Below are 13,345 nucleotides of genomic sequence, written 5' to 3'. Positions count from 1 at the left end.
TTTACCTCCCAGTAGAGTGCCCTAACTGATAGGCCTTAAAGTCATTTCCCTCTCTCTTTGTTCAATGTATATTTAAGTAATTACCCTATACAAAGGGGTGGAACAGCTCCAGGAGGAGAGCTTGGCAGAGCATGGCTGCTTTGTCATGGCGAGCAGGATCCTCTTCCCAGAGACGGCTGCTGTGGCTTTCAAATCCCCAGTGGGGAAAGCAAGAGGTTGAACCAGAATCTCCCCAATCCTGCACGTGGGCTGTTAAATAAGAGCGGTGCTGCCTTCATTTTGCAAACAGTGTCTAAGCACAGCCGTTGAACCATTAGAGAAGAGATTCTGCTTGACCTGGAACAGATTGTTTTGTTTTATTTGAATGTCAGTGAGAACCCCTCTCTTCAAGCCACAGAGAAATGTCTTTTGAATTTTTCAGTGGTTTAATTCCAAGGCTTAAGTAAAACAAACAACAAAAATGAATTTGTTCACACATCTATAACTACCTGGGCCTTGCAGAGAAAAGACAGAGAGGGAAATGCAGCTGCAGGTTGATCCCTGCAGGGCAAAGAGAGGGTTTCTCGACATTTCATTTTCCATCTGCCACAAGATGATGAATTTAACTGCATCTGGAAAATAGTCATGGCTATAGGATCGCAGTTCAGCTACAACCTTCTGTGTAGTTCATAGCGCTCGGCAGCCTGGTGATTTGATGGGTTGCACTGCCTTACACTTAGTAAACATTTTGAAAGCTAACACTGCAGCTCCAACTGCTAGACTTTATTTTTCAGTGTAACCTGAGATTGGAGAGCATATTTTGAAGGGTGAAACGTGGGTATTCATAAAACACAGAGCGAAGGCTGCCATCGTTTTTTCATGCCTGTATTTCTAATCGCTGAAAGTCTGGTAGCTACCAAAGCACTTTACAGCCTCTGCAAATGAGAACAACTGAAATACTAGGCCAGCCAAATGCTGTGGTATGACTACAAATAAACTACAATGTCTGGACAAATCTAGGGTGGATTATCTGTCTAATCAAAATTTGTAAAGTGTATTCAGCAGTACAGAATCTGAATTTCTCAGCAACAAGTCATCAAATAATTTAACAATTGGCCAGGAAGCTAACTGTTTACACTAAAACAGCTTTCTTTCAAGACTTTGGGTGTGGATAAAGCATAATATTTATTTAAAGTCAGAGATAAAAATTTACCATGCACACACAATCTTGTATGTACATCTCTGATGTAAATATCTTCTTATTCCTACTGCCTCTAACTGCTGCAATTATGTGTTATGCGCTATTTATACAATCAGAAAGATAAAATTAAAAGAGAAAACCCTATACATATTAGAGTGTACAGAAGCACCTGATGCAGGGAATCAGAGTCATTGTGTTCTTACGGATTTCACATTTTTAGCGAAAAAAATGGTTTACAAGCACAAGGGTTTTCATCTCCCCACACAGTGTCTACATGTTACAGTACAGGTAGCACCTAGAGAAGATGAATCAACTTTTTTTTTTTTTTTTCCCATCTTCATAATAATAGTATTGCAGGGACTTGTGAGCCTTGCCTTTTCTCCTTTGCTGGGTTCAACCGTGTAGTATCTGCGTGCTCTGCAGCCCATGGAAATGTTAACAGCGAGGCGATGGCTGCAGCAAGGAGATGCTTCACAGGCCGGTTCCAGCAAGGCACACGTCTTCCTTACCAAGGGTTTTAAACCTGTTGACTGGGAAAACCCTACTTGCCAGAACAAGATCTTTTTATACACAGCAAGAACAATCTCCTATTGTCTCCAGGGATAAAATGATGCCAATAAAAGATAACAAACCCATGCAAACACAGTGATATATAACTATGTTAACTGCTTCACCACTATATTTAACCATGAGGTAAAAGCCTCTGAGAGACTTTTTTTTTTTCCATCTCACACATCCAAAGGAATCAAACATAGCAATTATATTGAAATGAAAACAAATGTTTCATTCACAGCTCCATAACTATACAAGAATGAGTGTTGCCATTTTTGGGGGGTTGTTCTTATGTCCTGGCTGAGTGTCTTTATGGCAGGGATGGAAATGCTGAGCCTAAAGAGCCTCATGTGTTATCTTAGGGACCCAAATGAAAGAATTGCATCCTACCTGGGAACATTATCCTACTGTTGTAGTGTTTCTGGAAGGATGGGATCTGTCACTAATGACAAGCTAACATTTTAATTCTCTCTAGCTAGGAAGATGTTCTAAGCCCACATTTTCATGGGAAAGCACCGATTCTTGTTCCTTCTCTCACAGTTGTTCCTCTGCACCTACAGAAACAGTGGCTGCCTTGGTTTCCCTCAGCACTGCACTTGTTTGGTGTAGCCAGCATTTTCTGGGGAGCAGAAGGAGTCTGGGAAAACATTAGCTAGAAACTTGTGGAAGCTGTGTCTGATATTTATTTCCCCTCTCAGCTTAAGGCCCTGACTGTCAGACCTTAAGGTCAGGCTTCCTCTTCCCCTGACTCCTCCTTCTCCTCTGATTTCTACCCTTGGCTACATGGTGTCTTTCCCTAAAAGGTGAGGTGGAGAGTGCTGGCAGCATGCACTCTCCTTTTCTAGATGAGGGGATTGAATGCACCCTCAGTAAGTTTGCAGATGACACCAAGGTAGGTGCATGTGTCGATCTGCTGGAGGGTAGGAAGTCTCTGCAGGAGGATCTGTATAGGCTGGACCGATGGGCTGAGGTCAACTGTATGAAGTTCAACAAGGCCAAATGCCAGGTCCTGCACCTGGGGCGCAATAACCCCAAGCAGAGCTACAGGCTGGGAGATGAGTGGTTGGAAAGCTGCCAGGCGGAGAAGGACCTGGGAGTATTGGTTGATAGTCGGCTGAATATGAGGCAGCAGTGTGCTCAGGTGGCCAAGAAGGCCAACAGCATCCTGGCTTGCATAAGAAACAGTGTGGCCAGCAAGGCTAGGGAGGTGATCGTTCCCCTGTACTCGGCTCTGGTGAGGCCGCACCTCGAGTACTGTGTTCAGTTTTGGGCCCCTCACTACAAGAAGGACATAGAGGTGCTTGAAAGAGTCCAGAGAAGGGTGGCGAAGCTGGTGAGGGGTCTGGAGAACAAGTCTTATGAGAGGCAGCTGAGGGAGCTGGGCTTGTTCAGCCTGGAGAAAAGGAGGCTCAGGGGCGACCTTATCGCTCTTCATAAGTACCTTAAAGGAGGCTGTAGCGAGGTGGGGCTTGGTCTATTCTCCCACGTACCTGATGACAGAACGAGGGAGAATGGGCTAAAGTTGCGCCAGGAGTGTTTTAGGTTGAATATTAGGAAGAACTTCTTTACTGAGAGGGTTGTGAGGCATTGGAATGGGCTGCCCAGGGAAGTGGTTGAGTCACCATCCCTGGAAGTCTTCAAAAGATGATTAGATGTTGAACTTAGCAATATGATTTAGTGGAGGACTGGTCAGTGTTAGGCCAGAGGTTGGACTCAATGAACTTGAGGTCTCTTCCAACCTAGACAATTGATTCTGTGATTCTGTGAACATGGGATCTTTATGTAGACCTCTTAGGTGAGAGGAACCTGAAACACCTCTAAGAGATACTGTCCACCAAGGGCATGAGGGACTGCATGTGCCAGAGCAATTTCCAGATGGGACACTGAATGCAGCTACACCTCTTTTAAGAGGAAGAGCATTTAGCTTTCTCAGGCCTATTATATTCCACTCTATGGATAAGGTCTGCAGGATGTGAAGCTGGGACTAGCAGAGCATCTTCTTGTGGCAGATGGATTGAGCCTTGTTGCTGTGCTGGTGCCTTTTCCTGGAGATCACCCTGCCCAAGACTGTGCTCTGGAGATGCCTGAGCTCACCAGGCAGATGCTGATAGACTGCAGGATCTTCAGGCTTAGGCACTGCTGGCCACTAGAAGCTTTCAGGGTCCTTTGGGTAACCACAAGGAGAATTTGGTGTTCTGAGTCTTGCTCTGTCCTTTTGTCTGATTTTCCCTACACAAGTTGCAGATTGATCTGGCAGTTTTTTAAAGAAATCTGCTGCTTCTCCTTTGGTCTCCCATTGCTCTTCCTGTATTGTTCAAGCCCACTTTGTAAGCTGGCTGGAGGAGTGACAGTACCTGACAGCGTTATGTTTGAACAGTCCTCAGCAGTTTGCTGAGGGGTGCCTTACCTTCAGCTGTTCCCTTCCTTGCTTCTCTTTTTATTCCACACTCCCCGACTCCAGCTCCCCTTCACTAAACTGAAACAACATGTTGCCTAAAGGTCAGGTAGACAAACAGTTAACAGCATACCTTGCATATGTGTCTATGTACAATACATGTACAGATATATATGCATATATAGAGAGAGCAATGCAGAATATCTCTGAATGCAGTCTAGCCTCTAGATGCTACTGCACTACCAACAACCAGCCCCTCTTTCATTTTTTTTTCTCTCTCTCTTTTTTTTTTTTTTCTTCAAATGTTTAGATATGCTCATTGTGGAGAGCTGGCCCCATTATGGGGCTTGCCCTTTTCCATTGATTACATGGCACCGAAATGTAGAATTGAATGCAAGTCTAGGTTCATGCTGAGAAAACCCTGCTAACCTCAGGGAGAAGGAATTAGTTGGTTTTGGAATTTTAATTTGGTCCCAACTGTATTTCAGCTTTCTTTCAAAAATCTGAAAAGCATAAAAATCAGGAAAACCATGCTACATAGATCCATGTCATTGAGTTAAAATGTTTGTTTGGAATAAATAAAGTGAAGTGCAAACCACTCCAAACAATCTGTTTGCAGATTGTTGTCAAAATTATATACACACATGTATACATTTTCATTTCCTTCCTCCTCAAGATAAATTATCCCTTAAGCTTCTCCTGTGGAACACATGTGTCTCTGGAATTTAAGGAGACTAAAATGTGTGGAAATGCAACATGTGAAATCAGAATTACATCTGGTTATGTACTTTTTGACTCCAGTATGGCTCAGCTTCTTGCTTCCCAACAATGTTTAGATTAAGCCCTTCAAGACGAAAATTGATTCTCTTTGTGTCTCTGAATTTTCAGTCATGAGAATTAAAAACAACAACAACAACAACAAAAAGGCAAGAAGGAGACTTTTTTTTTTCTTTTCTTTTTCCTGGTGTAATCTTTTCCTGTATTGCTCTACATCTTTTCTAATTGGTAAAATCGGCTGTTATGACAGAGGCAACATCATAAATAATAAGCAGCAAGCTGTCCAACTAAGAGCTTCTTTCTCACGCTATTTCCTGCAGAGTCAGATTGTATGGATGCCTGCAAATATCTAAACTTGGGGCAGTATTTGAACATCCCTATTACCTTTATGAGCTTTAGAGCCAGCTCTTTGATTTGTTCTCTCAAGCTCCTTAAAGCTCCTTCTCTGCCAGTTTGGATGATGTGTAGGAGTCTGTGATGAATACGCTCATTATCTAATACAAAGTGGCATAAAACACTCATGCCATGAACTCCGCCACACAGCTATACCCTGCTGCAATTCTCTGATTCATGCTGTACGAGATTAATAGCATTTATGTTATTCATATATCTTGGTTGACCTTGATCTGTTAGAAACTCCCTCCTTTTTATCTCTGTCCCATACTGGGGAGGTTTTGTCCTACATTAACAATGGATCTTTTGTACTTCAAAGCACATTCCCCCCACGCCCAACATCCTGAGTTTTAATTTTCCTTACATATATAATATCTGTTCCCTTCTCTTTCCCTCTCATATTCTTACCTATGTTTAATGGGCTGATACTATCTCAGGAGCTGTAAGCTTTTATTTTATTTTTGAAAAACATCATCCTAAGTTAACCCTTTGGAAGCTAATTGCAGGGAAAAAAAATAGAAGATTTTAATTCTGTTCTAATTCTGTTCAGTTCTTCTACTGAAGGAAATAAAAAAATGTTTTAAGATCAGCCAGGACTCATAGTTCTCTGTGGCGGTTGTAGGACAAACGCTGTCATTGCAGCTGGGAAGATATATAAGAAGACATATGTATGTATTATGCATGGGAGAGAAAGCTGATACAGGAAAATAAGGGGGGGGGGAGGAAGGGTCACATAGTTATAGATGTGATTTTTCCAAAAGCTATGGTTTCTGCATTTCTCTTCAGCCTCACTACAAAATGCAGGCATGATCCTGTCTTGCATGATGCTTCTGTACTAGGAGGTGTGAGTTGCTCTCTGCACTCACCCACCTCCCCTTCTCCCTGCTGCAGCATGCTGCTGCCCACTCACAGGGATGCCAGGGGCCCTTTGTCAGGAAATTCTTGGAATCACAGAATGGTTTGGGTTGGAAGGGACCTTAAAGCTCATCTAGTTCCAATACCCTGCCATGGGCAGGGACACCTCCCACCAGACCAGGTTGCTCAAAGCCCCATCCAGCCTGGCCTTGAACACCTCCAGGGAAGGGGCATCCACAGCTTCTCTGGGAAACCTGTTCCAGTGCCTCACCACCTTCAGAGTAAACTATTTGTCCTATCACTACACTCCCTGACAAAGAGTCCCTCCTCAGCTTTCCTGTAGGCCCCCTTTAAGTACTGGAAGGATGGTGGAAATTTGGGTGGTGTAGGAAAAAGTGGGCTGGTGGTTGTGTGTGCCCATGGGCTAATACATTTTTAGCTGACATGCCTGCCTTTTCTGGTTGCAACCTCCTGCTTCTGGTGATGTATGGGCAGGCTGAAGGCGATCAGGATCTGGGGCTTAGAGGAGCCATCTCCTGCTGAGGAGAAGTCTGATGACAGCAGTGGTGCCTTGGGGACAGCTTGCTGCCATGCTGGCTGGGAAGGAGAGCTGGATGGGCCAAGCAGCTTGCAGAAGGAAACAGGAGGAGGAGAGAGGAGCAGGGCAGGGGATGCTGAGTATGCAATGGGGAAGGGAGATGCAGAGAAGCACAGAAACAGAGGTAAGAAAGCAAGAGAATGAAAAGACCACAGGTGGGAGTTAGAGAGGAAGCTAAACATGAGCCAATAAAGACAAAAACAGAGCCCCTGTGTATGAAGTGAGGACAGATTGCCTTTGGCTCTGAGGCTGGTCTCACAACTTGAGGAGTCATAGCTCTACTGTGGACCAGAAGTCTACATCCAGCAGCTACATGTACCCTGCCCTCACTGCCACCTTCCATATTAGTTGGAAGAGGAATGCAGCTCCATTCCCATCCAAGTGTTTCAATTGCCGCGACACTGCTGTGGGTAAGCTGGGAGCTCCAGCCACCGCAGCCCCACCTTGTCTCCTTCTGAGCACACATCAATGCTTAGAGCTGTCAAAACAGGTACACACCAAGGTCCAAAACCTGCAACTTGCAAGGATCATGCGATTCGTAGGGTTAGAGCAGCTTTCCAGTCTGTTTGTTTGTGTACATCTCCCTCTGGTTTATGGTCAGTGGCCCATTAATTTTTATTTTCCCATCAGTGTCCTGAAAGTCTGGATGAGAAATGTAATGGCTGAAAATGCTGATCCGGAATTATATGAAGCAAGATTCATGGGGAAAAGCAGTGTCTTTCATTAGGCACACTGAAAAAAAAAAAAAAAAAAAAAAAGAGAGACAGCTTTCAGACATACTGTCTCATCTTTAGGTTGTAAGTCGCTCTCTCTCTCTCTCTCTCTTTTTTATTTTTATTTTTATATTTTTTTTTCCAGAATTATTAGTTGGGTCTAACAAAAGCCACAACATCTCCTTCCAGATTCTTCTTGCTTATGTCCCCAGACCGTCACTCCAGCAGTGCTTATCACTGAGTGTCTGTGGACAGAGGGACAGAGCCACAGAGCTCAGAGCCGTCCCTCCCTCAGGCTGTCTCCAGCCCCAGCTACCTTCTCCTTGTCACCCCTGTGCAGCCACCCTACAGCCCCTGTGCTGAGCTGCAGATGCCCCTGGAGCAAGGGACGTCTGGCCCTGCTCCACATCCCCAGTGCTGCACCTGGCTGGCCCCAGGAGATTTGCTGAAAGGGAAATAAAATGGTGCAGAGTAAATAAAGCAGGTCCTACACACCTTTTGTTGCAATGTGTGGTGAATTCTGCATATTTTTACCTGCTGTCTGCTGGTTTTTGCTTTTTTTTTGGTTTTTTTTTTTTTTTTTTTTTTGTTTTGTTTTGTTTTTTTTTTTTGCTTGCTTTTTTTTTTTTTTTTGTTTGGTTCGTTGTTTTTTGGATCATGAGGTTTCAAATATTTTTTTTTTTTTTTTCCAGTGAGTTTTCCTTGTGCATGTATTAGTTTTGTCCCCCATGTGTGACTCACACTAAGATCCATCCATGTTATAGTCCATTAAATTAGCTAGGGGAGGAAAAAAAAGTATTGATTTATATTATTTTTATTTTCTAATCTCTGCTTTAACACTGCAGAGAAAAACTTGACACTTTCTAAAAGAAATCTTAAGTGATAACAACCTTATCGGTTCTAGACCCACGGTGTAGCTGTGCTAAAGGAAAGCTCTGTTGACTCTGGATTTGCAACTGCACATATACTACTTTCATGGGATTAGAAGCCCATATACTTTGGCCTTGTGAAATTGTTTTGCTTTCTCGGCATGTTCGAACTTTTTGAGGAAGTGAAGGACTTCCTCTATGAAGGGCTGTGCTGACTTCATTCCTTTGTGCTCCAAGTACTGAGACAGCAAGTTCCTTGGGAGATCTGTTCTTTGTTCACTTTGGGTTTATTTATGACATGCATCTGCCTGTCTTTTCCTCTCTGCATTCAATACTAAGAAGAAAAAAAAGGAAGGAAAAAAAACCACAAAAACAAAACACAATGAAAAGAAGCTCTTGGTGCTTCTACAAAACCATATCCCCTAATCTTTATTCAGGGTTAGATTGTCACTTTAAGGCACAGTTACAAACTAAATTAAATGGCAGGGTGCAGTGCCAGCAACTGTATCTAAACATCAGTGGGGAAAGCATCCTAAACACTGTCACCCTCCTAACTTTGAGGGAGATCTGAGAGATCTGCTGTTTTTTTTTTTTTTTTTTTTTTTTTTTTTTTTTTTTTTTTTTTTTTTTTTTTTTTTGAAAAGAAACAGGCTGTGCATCAGTATGTCCAAATGTTTTCTAACCTTATGGTCTGCCTTTTAGGCCCAATTAATAGGTTTGTCTTCTGGCTTTCAAATCCCAACTTTTTGTCTACATTTTTTCATGTAACTCCATGTGACAAATTCCTTGTTTCCATGCAAGTCATGTGAATTCCCACGAGTGCTACAGCACGTGGGTACTGCTTGCAAAGCTGTGCAAGAGTATTGCTTGACAAGATAGGGTCCTAATACATTGTACATAGGATGGGACTATATTGCTGCTGTCCTGGAACAACATGGGACACTTCTTGAAAAATTGTTAAACTTAAAATTTAAATTAAAAAATTAAATTGCTTTAATTTTAAAAATTGTAATCCCAGAATTGGTTGCAAGGGTTAAAATTTCTCTAGCTCCATCTTAAACTCATCCTTTAAGGTCCCTCTGTGGTTGAGAGTGATAGATTCATCCCACTCAAGATGGATAGTCTAAAGCAGATGGAGCGAATCACTTTCCAGGGATCTTTCCCTCCATCCATTCATGGGTAACCCAGCTTAGACTCACTGACTGCATTTTACTTGCTCACATTTAGACAAAGTAAATCCCACCAAACACAAGTGCTTCCCAGCTGGAAGCCAAGGTACCCAGACAACGATCAGGTTAATACAGAGATGCTTGCAACAATTCCTCAGTAGATCCTATAGCATAAAGCTACCCAGAGGACTTCCTTAAGAGATGGAAGGAGCTTCTACCTGTAACGTACATGTATATGACAGCATGTACTTACCAAAGCTACTTGCTGATGCAGAGCATAATTTAGTGAAGATGTAGCAGAAGTGGGGGATGAATGATCACGGAGTTTAATTGATTTCTTCCAATAGGAGGGGAATCATCTGCTTTTCAGATTCATAGGAACGAGAAGTAATTTCATTAAACTGGAGTGAAGAAGGTTTTGGCAATAAATAATAATAATAAAAAGTTGTTCTGATGACTAAATGCTAAACTGAATGGAAATCTACCACTAGAGTTTTTTCAGTAAGAGGTTATACAAACTTTGGTTTAGTTTGGATAAAGAAACAAGATCAACTGAAAAGAGATGGATCTTTCTCCAAAGTTACAGCAAGGGCTTCCCAACACACAAGTTCCCAACACTTCCTCTGGGCACAGAAGTCTCCTTTCTACTGCTTCTGTGGGGAGCAGGAATCCAAAGGAGGAGGCTGACTTGCAAGGCATTTGAGAATGGCTGAACTGATGAATCTGAATTTGTGGGAAAACTTTATGTAGTGCTAAGAATGTGTGAGTACAGGGATTATAACAGAATTCTGAATGAGCACTGCATTGCTCATCAAGGACTGCTGAAAAGCCATTTGAATTAATGAGATACATGACACAAACCTGGAAACCAAGCAGCCAAGCCCTGACTGACTTCAATTTGCCAACTTGGTAAAACATGTTCCAGAATGAATATAGAATAAATAAGTGTTTATAAGAAATTTTTGGAAATGCACTGAACAGAGGTAGCGGGCAGTATGGCAATGCAGAGATTTCTAATGTTGTGTCTTCCTGTGCACCTGAGTGTGATAACACAATGATTATATAATGTTGTGTCTTGCTGCACATGTGTTCATGTATCCCTGCCACTGTGTCCCCTAAAACCATCTGCAGTTTTTGTCTGCCTTCTTTGGGATCTGGATAGTGGCTGTATTTTCAGCTTGAGTTCAAACATTGTCAGTACTTGGCTCTGCATTGCACATGCTCTTGCCGTTTCCAATATTCTTTGTTTGGGACTGGAAAGCCTTATATAGTCTTGACTTGGAAGATAACGTTTTCAGCTTTTACAGTCACAGGAACTGACAGACTGATTTACACTCCCTTGGTGTTGAGGATTTAGATAAAGCCTTCAAAGACCTCCCAATATTGTTGAGTAGAAAATGGGAAACTCTTCTAACTGGTACCATATTTCACAATTTCATTGCATCTTGTTTCTTTTAGAAGCTCCTCCTAGAAGTGAATTCAACCCAGTATCTTAGATGGGGCTATTGTGGTAAGGGATGTGGCACTGTCTGGAAACACCAGTTCCTCTTCACTTACTGTAGAGGGAGCCTAAAGGACTAGCTTAGCTTGCACATTCATCTTTCAGACTGCTGACATCAGATTAGAGGCATCTAACTCTTTGCCACTAGTGAAATCAAACCACTAGGAGAGAAAGTGCCAGAAAGCAAATTCACAGAAGTCAGTACAGAGTGGAAAAACTTAGCTGGCTGTTAGGAAATACTTATGAGATAGTGTGGTTTAGGCAATACTTCTGAAAGAGCAATACCTACTTTGAGGCTGCAAAGAAATGCCTATTGCTAACTGGGGTCATAACTATGAAACAACTCTCAGAGCTGGTTACCTTAATGTATTTTTTCTCACAAAGGTCACCAGAAGATGGGAACCACATCTCTGGACAGCAATTAAAGTATTCCCTGGAAATGTGAGAAGTATAAAACCTGACTTTCTGCTTTTTTCTGTCATTTGAGACAAAGGGCTGGTTTAATAACTGAAGTCCAAGAGAGAATTCCACACATGGAGGGACGCAGGTTCCTGCTGTTCAGACACAGGTGTCTACTTTTTTTCTGAGAAAAGTAGAAAGATGGCACAAAAATAACACCCAGACTGGAATTTGTAGGCAGAACTGTGAGCAGTTTCTCAGTTTTCTGTCTGTAGATGTGAATTGTGGGTCAGCTTGCTTGACACCATCACATCTTAGGTTGTTGTGGGAGTGCCCAGGAGAAATGTATTTTGGTACCAAAGGAAGTTTACTATTGAAATCATGAGTTAGGTGCCTCCAAGGTGACATGGCATCTAATCAGAGATTTTGAAAATCCAAATTTAGCCCTAGAGACATAAAATAGCAATAAAGCAGTTGTGGAAGGGGCATGTCCTAATAGCTGCTCTGTATGGCGACCAGGATCACCCTCTGAGTCTTTATCAGATTTCACTTGTGCAGTCTGCCATGAATTGCAGGGTGTAGGGGCTACAGGACTTCCAGTTCCTAAGTAACTGGGGGGCTAGAGAACTTCCAGTTCCTAAATAACTAAATAATAGGTGGGCCCATGATGGCCTTGTGGAAGCAACTGACTTAATTGTGGTTTGCTGCCCAAGTTATGAACATTTCTACATATGCTGTAGGGTCAGTTTTAACTATATTAGAGATATAGACCCCATACATTTTCTAGACCATGCTTTTAGCCCCTGAGACTCAGAACCTCAGAGGCATTAGGATTCTAGGTGCATCTGAAATCCTTTGTAGGAAAGAGATTACCTGCAGAGAGAAGGTACCCCTGCCTTTGAGCTGAGGTGCCTGGGGGTTGTTCTGCTTGATGTGGGGACTTTATCTTGTGCTATTACCACAAATGACATTTCACACTTATCTTACAAGCTTTTCTTTACAGAGAAGCCAGAAGCAAAGCAATGCTTGTCTTTCATAAAAGCAATTAATTTGGAGACAATTTGAATTTACGTGTCCTAGGTATAGATGTTTTGGGGACAAAAATCCGATCGAGTGTTTTTGCACTGAGAGTCATTTCATAAATCTCATCATGTTATATGATGCTACTGGTCCTCTGTATTTACTTTCAATTTACATTGTTAGCTCTGTTTATTGCCTTTCGTTAAAGTTCATCATGATGATTGTTTTTAAGTCCTGTTATGAGAAAGATGAACACCAACATGTGGAACAATCTAGATAAATAAACTGAAAGTAGTTGAAAGCTTCTCTACTTAGAAGTACCTTATTTGAACTTCTTGCGTGGGAGTATTTACTTGCAAAAGACAGGATATTGATGATCAAACATACAATTAAATGAAAAGGTTCCGTGTTCTTTGTATTAAACAAAAGTATATTACATAAAAGCTCTGGCAGTTTATTTTTTTAACTCTTTTTTCACTCCTTTAAATGAATGAACACATACGTTGCAATATGCTTTACCATAAGCTGACTAAACGTAGGCACATTTAGTGAAGGAAAAAGATCAGCTTTCAATGATTTAAAATCTCGCAGAACTGTTGACATAAATTGCTTCATCTGTGCAAGCTGATTTGTCCATCTGTTATATTTTATACAACTTATTTCTATATTTCAGTCAGAGGATTGTTATGAAGATCCTATATCTCCTATGCAATGCAGACCATAGGTTAACTAACAGTGCTGAATCAAGCCTATGCTGTCTATAGAAGTTGGAGTGTCTCTTAAAAGACATCTCATTGACTTACAATGCCTAAAAAAATGGCATTTTTGCATATTTACCATGTTACTTTGCCTTATTTATTCATTTTAATTACATCTAATTAATTATAATCTATTATTTATGTAAATATATATTTACACAATGTC

The sequence above is a fragment of the Aythya fuligula genome, chromosome 1, assembly GCF_009819795.1.
Source record: "Aythya fuligula isolate bAytFul2 chromosome 1, bAytFul2.pri, whole genome shotgun sequence".
Classification (NCBI taxonomy): Eukaryota; Metazoa; Chordata; class Aves; order Anseriformes; family Anatidae; genus Aythya; species Aythya fuligula.
This window is presented reverse-complemented; position numbering follows the sequence as displayed.